The sequence below is a fragment of the Hemicordylus capensis genome, chromosome 6 (genome assembly GCF_027244095.1).
Source record: "Hemicordylus capensis ecotype Gifberg chromosome 6, rHemCap1.1.pri, whole genome shotgun sequence".
Lineage (NCBI taxonomy): Eukaryota > Metazoa > Chordata > Lepidosauria > Squamata > Cordylidae > Hemicordylus > Hemicordylus capensis.
Window position 1 is genome coordinate 53867156 of NC_069662.1, and position 11228 is coordinate 53878383.

Below are 11228 nucleotides of genomic sequence, written 5' to 3' on the forward strand. Positions count from 1 at the left end.
AATATATTTCTTTCCTTCTCATTTTGCGTTTATTCCTTTTAATTTGCGTTACTATTTTAGTTCCCCTCCCTGCCCTACTGAGGGATACGTCCCTGTGACTATTTCTGGTTTATGGCCAGTAAAGTCGCTTTTAAGCGTTGTTTGGAGTGCAGGACAGCTTTTCCATTCTCAGATGGACATAGTTTGTGCCTCATCTGTCTAGGTGCACTCCGCTACGTCCTGCTCACACTGTCAAAAATTTCCGAAGCAAGTGAGACATAGCGGAGCTTCTCGTCTGCATCTACATCTCTGGCAGAGAGCCCTGTGTCTGAAAATGTTATGGCTCAGCCTGGCAGTCAGCCAGTGCCAAATGGATCGAAAAAAGAGACAATTGCCGAGGTGGTTGTTATACCACTAGGAGGGCCTGGGACTCCTCTGGGGACTCCCTCTGCCTCCACTGTACCTGCAACTGTGATGGGATCGAAACAGGCTGCTGAAACACTGCCCGACCTTTCAGAGCCGCTCAGTGAGGGCTTGACTTATTCGACCCTCCCTATGTCGGCTGAACCACGGCTGTCTTCAGAAGCTCGTAAAAAGCATAAGAAAAAGGAAGTGTACTCTCACTCAGCCTCGAAACTAAAGGCAGTAGCAGGGCTGAATTCGGCAGCCGAGGGATCGGTCGATATCACAGCGGGGCAGGTGCACAGCGCTCAGGCTTCTCTGGAGTGCTCGAACATGGGAAGAGAGCTGGTCTTGTAGTAGCAGGCATGACTTGTCCCCTTAAGCTAAGCAGGATCCACCCTGGTTGCATACGAAAGGGAGACTAGAAGTGTGAGCACTGTAAGATATTCCCCTTAGGGGATGCAGCCACTCTGGGAAAGCAGAACGTTTCAAGTTCCCTCCCTGGCTTCTCCAAGAGAGGGCTGAGAGAGATTCCTGCCTGCAACCTTGGAGAAGCTGCTGCCAGTCTGTGTAGACAATACTGAGCTAGATAGACCAATGGTCTGACTTAGTATATGGCAGCTTCCTATGATCCTATGAACATGCCCATGAAGCTGGTGGGGTCAGAATGGAGCAATACGCGCTCTAAGAATGGCCAGGGGAAACGGCATCGTGAACATCCTTGCTCATCGGTCCTGCAGCGTGAGCCTGCTTCCGAGGCTCTGGCTAGCCAGCCTCAAGTACAGGAGTCTTTCCCCCTCCACTCGCAGCAGGGGGGTTATTTGTCAGATGAAAGGTCGGCAGACTATGATCGAGGAGATCTGCGATATGCATATGAATGGGAGACTTGATGTGTGAGCACTGCAAGATATTCCCCTCAGGGGATGAAGCCGCTCTGGGAAGAGCTTAAGAGCAGAAGGTTTCAAGTTCCCTCCCTGGCTTCTCCAAGATAGGACTGAGAGAGATTCCTGCCTGCAACCTTGGAGAAGCCGCTGCCAGTCTGTGAAGACAATACTGAGCTAGATAGACCAATGGTCTGACTCAGTTTATGGCAGCTTCCTATGTTCCTATGTCTCTGAAGGCTATGCTGAGTCTGGAGATTCCAGGGAAGGTCGCTACATGTATCCCTATACTCCTAGGAAACGACCTTGCTACCCTTATCAGTCTGTAAAATATTACAGATTGTATCTCACTGAGGAAAGTGACCTGAGTGATGATGAGGCTCGTTATTATGACCACCACTATAATGAGAGACATTATCGAGAGTGCTCAAGATCCCCAAGCAGGGGCTATAGCTCCAGATCTCGCTCGCTATGCCCACGAAGGCATAGATTCCGTGCCTGTTCAAGGGGTAGGTCCCCACTATACCAACGCCAGCAATACCTCTCCACTAAGGAGGAACAGAACCGGGTGAGGAGGCAGTGCCTGCCAGCTCCGCCTTCTACTGGGACAGAGTCCCAAGTGCCTCCAGTTCCAGTTCAGCATACTGTACCACCAGTTAATGAAAATGCTGCTGACCGTCGTAACCCTGTGGCGGTGATCTTGACCTTCCATGGCTCAGATGACCATAGCCCGTCCCTATTTGCGTTAAGGAAAGTTAAACTATTTTTAAAAGGTTTGGCGTATCTGTACCCAGACTTTCCAGCAGTAGGCCCTACATGGGACTTAGTGAGAGTCCTTTCAGCTCTCATGGGCAAACCATTCGAACCCATGGCAACTTGTGATCTCCGCCTTTTGACACTATTATGGCTATTATGTTGGCACAGAGGGTGGGAGAGTTACGGGCTTTGCGTTGTGACCCCCGCTGTACCTGTTGTTTCAAAAAGAAAAAGTTGTGTTGAGGGTGGATGTTTCCTTTCTGCCCAGAGTAGTTTCAACCTTCCATAGGTCCCAGCCCATTACCTTACCTGTTTTCTTTCCAGACCCCTCTACGTCGATGGAACATACTTGGCATGCCCTGGACATTCAAGCATTGGCTTTCTGTGTGGACTGCACAGCGTCCTTCAGGACCACTAAGGCCTTATTTGTTACTTACGGTCAGCCCCATAAGGGCCGGAGAGCCTCCTCGCAATCCATTTCGGCGTGGATTGTACGAGTGATTAAACTGGCATACCAGTTGTCGGGAGTGCCTCCTCTTGTAACTATTAAGGCACATTTGACTAGGGCGGTCTCCACTTCTACAGCCTTTGCCAGGGGACTCTCCCTGGCTTCAAACTGCCAGGCGACTACATGGTCCTCTCCATCATCTTTTATCAAACGTTACACCTTGGATGTGAGGACTCGCCAAGACGCTGCCTTTGGGAAATCTGTCTTGCAAGCTGAGTTTCAATGATATAGTTCTCTGCTGCATACAGTTTGATGTTTATTTTACTCCATTTATTGTTGGTTCCTGTATTTTTAAACAAAGAGTGTGGTGTAGTGGTTAGAGTGCTGGACTAGGACCAGGGAGACCTGAGTTCAAATCCCCATTCAGCCATGATGCTAGCTGGGTGACTCTGGGCCAGTCACTTCCCTCTCAGCCCAACCTACTTCACAAGGTTGTTGTGAAAGAGAAACTCAAGTATGTAGTACACTGCTCTGGGCTCCTTGGAGAAAGAGTGGGATATAAAAAATAAAAAATAATAATAATAACCTTGGGAAGGACTCGATGTCTGGATAAAACAAACCAGTCAATAACACCTGTCTGACTGTGTAAAATAATAATAATAATTACAAAGAGTACAAGAGAGAGATTTGTTTGTTTAACCAGACCTTGTTTCCTGAGATCAGAGCTTCTGGCTGAGTAGATTGGAGAAGTCCTTCCTTGTCTCGGGCTCTGCCCCTCCTCCATGGTTCTGGAGCTTGCTATGCATCCATCTGTGTGATGGACAGAGACCACTTAGAAGAACTGCAGGTTGCTTACCTGTAACTGGAGTTCTTCTGGTGGTCATCTGTCCAGTCACACACCTGCCCAGCCTGCCCCTCTGCAGAGCCTTGGTCGGCAGACTCTACAACTGAGGAGGAGATTGTAGAGCACGTGACTAAGGTGTATAGGGGGAGGGGCCTAGCTACCTATCTAGAGGCAGAAAGAAAGATCAGCTTGTGAGTGTTCCGGAGCCTTCTTCATGCAGGCGTGAAGCCCATCTGTTTGACTGGACAGATGACCACCAGAAGAACTCCAGTTACAGGTAAGCAAGCTGCAGTTCTTCAGAGCAAATCAGATTCTTCCTTTGAGCTTGTCAACACACAAGATGGTAGCGTTTTGATTAGAATGTCAAACATCTGAGGAAAAATTCCATCTCAACCAAAATGTGATGAGTTAGTCTCTACTAACTCAGATTTGCATACTCCTGAGATGCAGGACACTGAGGAATGCTCTGAGAACAGTGACAGCAGAACAGTCAATGAATCTGAAATGTCCGATATAGAACCTACTCAAGAGAAGTAGTTAAAAGTAGGGACAGGTAGTTAAAAGTAGGGATGTGCAAATCAATTTGAATCTGGGTGATTCAAGTGATTTGATTCAAATTGAATAGCCCGTTAAAAGGGCAATCTGATTCAAATGCAAATTGAATTCTTGAAATCCAAAAGCCAGCCTTTTAAAAACTGTTCAGGCCCACTGATTCATTAAAAAAAAGTGCCAAAACAGGGTTGAATTGATTCAAATTCAATTGAGTTTCTGGAATTCCATATTTGATTCCATATTTGAATCTGATTTGAATTCAAACTGAATATTCAGAATTTGATTTGAATTTGAAATGAATCAAAAAAATTGTTTTATGCACATCTCTAGTTAAAAGACCCTTCAGGTCTTTAATGATATGGTTAGGTAGGTTTTGGCAGCATGTTAGGAAGATGTGTTTAGTTTTAAAAGATTTTTTTAAAAATGTAATAGCCTTTATGTTTGTTTAATCTAAAAAGGTAGAGATGCTTATAGAGTTTCCTGTAGTTTTACAGATCCCAGCAGTCTGTGCAGGACAGACAGGAAGTGGCATCAGAAATAGGAAGTAGCAGCACAGACAGAGACTAAGGGATTAGTAAATGTGCTATGTTCAATGTAGTTGCTCATTGATGACCTTAATATAATGTACAGCTCTGTGCTATGTGTTGAAGATTAAAGAAGAGAGTGTACAACAGTGGGTATAATTAGGGATGTGCGAAACGTTTCAGATACAAAACGTTTTGTACCCAAAACAGCCTGTTTCGGGTGTTTTGTAGATAAAACAAAACACCCATTTTCTAGATCCAAAAGTTTTGTATACAAAACAAAACGTCCCTGTTTCGGCTACAAAACGTTTTGGTGTTTCAGACCTCCATTTTTGTGGTGATCTCTGAGTCAGTCTCCATTTTGTGTTTGACATTTCTTTGAATTTCCCACCCTTCCAGCCTTCTTATCGGTGACCTAATTCATGGGCTGACCTGCTGACAATTCCCTCCTTGTTCCGCATTGGCTCTTTTGCTTCTTGCCACTCTTTACAGACCCCACATTGGCCAGGGGAAGGATTGCTAACCCATGGGGTGCTGGGTCCTGTTGATTCCGTGGTGTTCTGAGTGTAGATTTTCTGGTAGCATATGAGAGTGGATTCTTGTTTTTCACTGAAAATCTCATATGCTACCAGAGAATCTACAATGAACACCTCGGAAACAACAAAACCCAGTACCCCACGGGCTTGTGGGTATGGGGGTGGTTGGCACCCTATGTGCACTACACAACCCCGCGCTCTGGGCAGCCCCAGTGCCCCCCAAGTGGAATTATGGGGCTGCTGAAACCTAAACCTCCATTATTCCCTATGGGAAAAATCTTAGACACGTAAACTTCATCAAATCACAAAAGATCAGCCCTTTGCCCAATTTCTTTGAAATAATTCTGGAAGTTTCCTTGCCCCCATTGGGCACTACAACCCACCACACTCCGCTCTGGGTCATCCCTTTCTCCTTGATTTGAAGCTATACGAGAAGCTATATCTTATAAGAGCCCCTGGCGATGCAGTGGTAAAACTGCTGCCCTGTAACCAGAAGGTTGCAAGATCGATCCTGACCAAGGGGCTCAAGGTTGACTCAGCCTTCCGAGGTCGGTAAAATGAGTACCCAGAAATGTTGGGGGCAATATGCGAAATCATTGTAAACTGCTTAGAGAGCTTCCAGCTATAGAGTGGTATATAAATGTAAGTGCTATTGCTATACATTTGCTGGAATCTCCATTATTCCCTATGGGAAAATTCTTAAAGATGTGTAAACTTTAAAAATTCACAAAAAATCAGCCCTTTGCCTAATTCCTTTGAAATTTGGCTGCTAGCTTCCACCCTTTGGACACTACCACCACCACCCACTCTTTTTGCCCTGGGACCCTTTTAAAAAATCCAAATTGATTCGGATTCAGATTTGGAAAATTCGGCTACAAAACAAAACAGGGCTGATTCGGATTCAGAAAATTTGGGTACAAAACAAAACGGCGGTGTTACAATTCAGATACAAATCGAAACAAGAAAATTCCAAAATGCACACCCCTAGGTATAATACCGCTCTTTTGAAAAGCCATTTGAAGGCTCTTGAAATATACATTCAGACACGTCCTTATTCTCCCCCTGCCAGGCCCTTTTGCAAATATGTCCAGGATGGTCTGTTTTCTTCACTTATGGGAACAGCTTGTCCCTGTAGAACATTAATTCCAAATGAACAGGCCTTGTCCTGGAGGATCATCAGTTCCAGGCAGTGGCACAAGAGGGAGAGATCCATATTTGATCTGACGCCATGCCTGTTTGCTGGCCCAAAGATGCTAGTGTGAAACCTGATTATGTGATGAATAGGAATGGCTGATGAAAGGACCCATCTGCGTGTGGTGTGTATGTGTCAAATCGACCCTGTGGCAGGTGGCTCTGATTAGCATTTTATGGGTGGGACCTACCTTGCCAAGGACAAATTGACTCTTACATAATCCAGATCCAGGGACAAACTTGCCTCTCCAAACAGCCATAGAAACTGAGCCAGGGTAGCATGCTGAAAGAATAAAGACTGCCTCCCCGCCCCGCCCCCACCTTTGCTGTTGTGTAGATTTTGTGCCGCATATTGTGTACAGTTCTGGTTATGATGATTAAACTCCCACTGAAATGCAACTGATGTGGAAACACTGAAAAAGGAAATCGGGACCTTTTAAAATTATGCAATTAATTGCCACAGTCTACCTAATGGTGCAGCAGGGAAATGACTTGACTAGCAAGCCAGAGCTTGCCGGTTCAAATCCCTGATGGTGTTTCCCAGACTATGGGAAACACCTATATCGGGAAGAAGGGCATCATCTTATATTGTGTGGGAGATGGCAATGGTCAAACCCTCCTGTATTCCACCAAAGACAACCACGGGGCTCTGTGATCGCCAGGAGCTGACACCAACTCAACAGCACACTTTACCTTACAGTGATGTCAGGATTAGACAAATTTGTGGCGAATGGATCTATCAACGGCTAGAAGCCATGATGATACCTAATAGAGCCTCCGTGTTCAGGAGCAGTATACCTCTGGATACCGATGCTGGGTACAAACAATAGGGATGAGCTGTTGTCTTCATGTCCTTTTTGTGGACTTCTAGAAAGCATCTGGCGGGCCTCTCCTAGCTTTGAAGCTGAGATGAGTCCTCCAACCAAGAGCCAGCAGCATGCCTGGGAGAGTGAAGCCCAAGCCCAAGCCGTCAGCCAGACAGTGGGGCCTCCTGCCTCAGCGGCCCAGGGACATGTGTCCCCTCACCCTTGTTCAATTATAGTTATGCCCCGGGGTGAAGTGGCCACCTCAGGTGGTGGACTGGCAGAAGCAGCAGCTCACCCAACCCACCACACACACTCAGTCCTCCCACCCTGCTTTTGAAAAAGCAGAGGGGAGCGTGGGGCAGCAGGAAATGTCTTTAAATCACTTTCTGCTGCTCTGTTCTCCACCCTCTGCCTTTTCAAGGGTGGGATGAAGAGAAGGAGCTGCTGTGAATACTTACCACCACTGCCAAATAAAGAGGAGTTGGGCAGTTATCAGGCAATTGGGTGGGTGGGTGGGTGGGTGGAGACTGAGGGAGGGGAAATCAGTGGGGTTGGAAAAGATCAGGCTGGGAGATGTGGGGAACTGACGCATGGCACACCACATGGTGTGGGGGCTGAGAGGAAGTTGGGTGGAAAGCCAGATGGGGAACTGGCGTGCAGCATGCTCTGTGCACTGTGAGAGCGGAGAGGGAGTGAGAGATCAGGTTGCTGGGGGCATTACTGCATGGCCTGTGCAGATGGGGTGGGGCCCAATGGCTCATCACATTAGCTCAGGCACTGTGGTGACTGGAGCTGGCCTACTTGCTACAAGTAGTAGCTACATATGAAAGTTTGTGCTCACTTGATGAGAGTCCTGGAGGAAGCTGATTTCCTGGATCCTTGCCAGTCAAGTTTTAAGCCGCAGTACAGCACTGGAACAGCATTGGTCTCCCTGCTGGATGTCCTGTATCGTAACCTTGATTTGGGAAGAAGCACACCTCCCTTGGTTCTTCTTGATCGCTCAGTGGCTTTCAATACCATTGACCATGCTATCCTTCTGGACCGCTTAAGTGGGCTGGGCCTTGGGGGCACTGTTCTTCAGAGGTTCCGATCCTATCTCACAGGGCGATTTCCATTGGTGTCGATTGGTCTGGTGGTGGTGAATGTTCTGCACCCTGGCCCCTTTCTGGTGGGGTTCCACAGGGCTCGGTCCTTGCTCTCATTCTCTCTAACATCTACATGAAGCTGCTGGGCCTGGTCATTCATCGGTTTGGGGTAAGTTTTCATCAATATGCTGATGATACTCAGCTTTATAGCTCTACCCCTGGCCAAACAGGTGATGCCGTCCATGTCCTGGCTCAGTGCCTTGAGGCTGTCAGGACCTGGGTGGGCCAAAACAAGCTCAGGCTAAATCCCTCCAAGACCGAGTTGCTCTTGTTCAGTTTGCAATCTGGCCAAATGCTGTGTGTGAGTTTATCTCTTGACGGGTTTGCGCTTCCCTTGAGAGATATGGTTTGTGACTTGGAGGTTCTTCTGGACTCGTGGCTCCTGCTAGGTGGCGGCCATGGCCAGGGGTGCCTTTTGCCCAGCTTTGGCTGGTTCTCCAGTTACAGCCTTTTCTTGCCCGGCAGGCCCTGGCAACAGTCACTCACGCCTTTGTTACCTCTTGTTCGGATTACTGTAATGTGCTCTACCTAGGGTTGCCTTTGAAAATGATTTGGAAGCTTCAGCTAGTCCAGAATGCAGCGGCCCACCTCCTTATGGGTAGCCATAGATTTGATAGTGTCACACCTCTTTTATGGTCACTGCACTGGTTGCCTGTTCACTTCTGGGTCCAATTCAAAGTGTTGGTTCTCACCTACAAAACCCTATGGGCTTAGCACCTGTATATCTCCGGGATCGCCTCTCTTGGCCAGTTATATCCTGGCCTGTGAGGTCTTCTCAGTTGGCCCTCATTAGTGTCCCAGGCCCTGGTGTAGTTCGTGGTGCCTTGGCCTGTAGGAGGGCCTTCTCTGTAGCCACCCCTCTTCTTTGGAACACACTCCCCCCCATTTGTTCAGCCCCCTCCCTGGCTGCTTTTAAGGCCCTTCTTAAGACCCACCTGTTTTGCCTAATAATATTCAGTAGCGATATAGCAATGGAGTTTGGACTAGACAAGTGTGCTGCATTAATAATGAACAGAGGGAAAATAACAAAAACAGAAGGAATAGAACTGCCCAATGGAGGCAACATCAAGAACCTGGAAGAGAAAGAACGTTACAAATACTTGGGTATTCTCCAGGCTGATAACATTGCACACACTGAAGTTAAAAGAAAAATTGGAAGTGAATACATCAGGAGAGTTAGAAAAATCCTCAAGTCCAAACTCAATGGCGGAAACACCATACAAGCCATAAACACCTGGTCTATACCTGTTATAAGATACACTGCAGGAATAATAGACTGGACCCAGGCAGAGCTAGAGACGCTAGATTGTAAGACCAGGAAAATCATGACCATCAATCATGCTCTGCACCCCCACAGTGATGTCGATAGGCTATACCTCCCTCGCAGCTCAGGTGGAAGAGGAATGCTGCAAGTCCATCAAACAGTAGAGGAGGAGAAAAGAGGCCTTGAAGAATATATCAAGGACAGTGAAGAAGATGCACTTCAAATGGTCAATAACGCGAAACTATTCAACACCAATGAAACAAAGCAGGCCTACAAGAAAGCACAAGTCAAGAAACGAGCAGGAAAATGGAAAAATAAGCCCCTGCATGGTCAATATTTGCACAATATAAGTGGAAAATCAGACATCACCAAGACCTGGCAATGGCTTAAGAATGGTTACTTGAAGAAAGAAACAGAGGGTTTAATATTGGCTGCGCAAGAACAGGCACTAAGAACAAATGCAATAAGAGCAAAAGTCGAAAAATCCACAACAAACAGCAAGTGCCGCCTTTGTAAAGAAGCAGATGAAACCGTGGACCACCTAAACAGCTGTTGTAAAAAGATCGCACAGACTGACTACAAACAAAAGCATGACAAGGTAGCAGGGATGATACACTGGAACATCTGCAAAAAATACAAGCTACCTGTAGCCAAAACTTAGTGGGACCATAAAATTGAAAAAGTTGAAGAAAATGTAGATGTAAAAATATTATGGGACTTCCGACTACAAACAGACAAACATCTGCCACATAATACACCAGATATCACTGTAGTCGAGAAGAAAGAAAAACAAGTCAAAATAATCGACATAGCAATACCAGGGGATAGCAGAATAGAAGAAAAAGAAATAGAAAAAAATCACCAAATACAAAGATCTACAAATTGAAATTGGAAGGCTGTGGCAGAAAAAGACCCAAATAATCCCAGTGGTCATTGGCGCCCTGGGTATAGGGATGTGCACGGTCCGGACTGTTCCGGACCGGCACCGAGGGGGGGTGTCCCTTCAAGGGTGGGGGGGTAGAACTTACCCCTCCCGCCGCTTTCCCCCCTCCAGCGCTGAATTTTTTTCTGGACCCTGTGGGTCCCAAACCGGTACGGAGGCCATGTTGGAGGCCTCCGGAATGGTTCCGAACCGGAGCGGATCGGTCCGGCAGTCTGGCACTAAGGGGGGGGGTGTCCCTTTAAGGGTGTGGGGGAGTAGAACTTACCCCTCCCGCCACTTTCCCCCCTCCGGCGCTGTCTTTTAATGTGAAGTTTTTGGGGCGGCAGCGTTCTTCGCTGCCGCCCCTGCCCCCGTCGTCGCCTGCAAGTCCTTCTAAGAGTTGTACGCATGTGTGCGCGGCAGTGCGCGCGCCTGCCGCCGCCGTGTCCGCGCGTGTGATGTAGGTGGGGCGTGCGCACACGGTGCCGCCGCCGCGTGCACATGCGTACAACTCTTAGAAGGACTTGCAGGCGACGACGGGGGCAGGGGCGGCAGCGAAGAACGCTGCCGCCCCCCAAACTTCACATTAAAAGACAGTGCCGGAGGGGGGAAAGTGGCGGGAGGGGTAAGTTCTACCCCTCCACACCCTTAAAGGGACACCCCCCCCCTTAGTGCCAGACTGCCGGACCGATCCGCTCCGGTTCGGAACCATTCCGGAGGCCTCCAACATGGCCTCCGTACCGGTTCGGGACCCACAGGGTCCAGAAAAAAAATCAGCGCTGGAGGGGGGAAAGCGGCAGGAGGGGTAAGTTCTACCCCCCCACCCTTGAAGGGACACCCCCCCTCGGTGCCGGTCCGGAACAGTCCGGACCGTGCACATCCATACCTGGGTGCAGTTCCAAAAGACCCTGAAGAGCACCTCAACACCATAGGGACCACAGAAATCACCATCAGCCAATTACAAAAAGCAGCTTCACT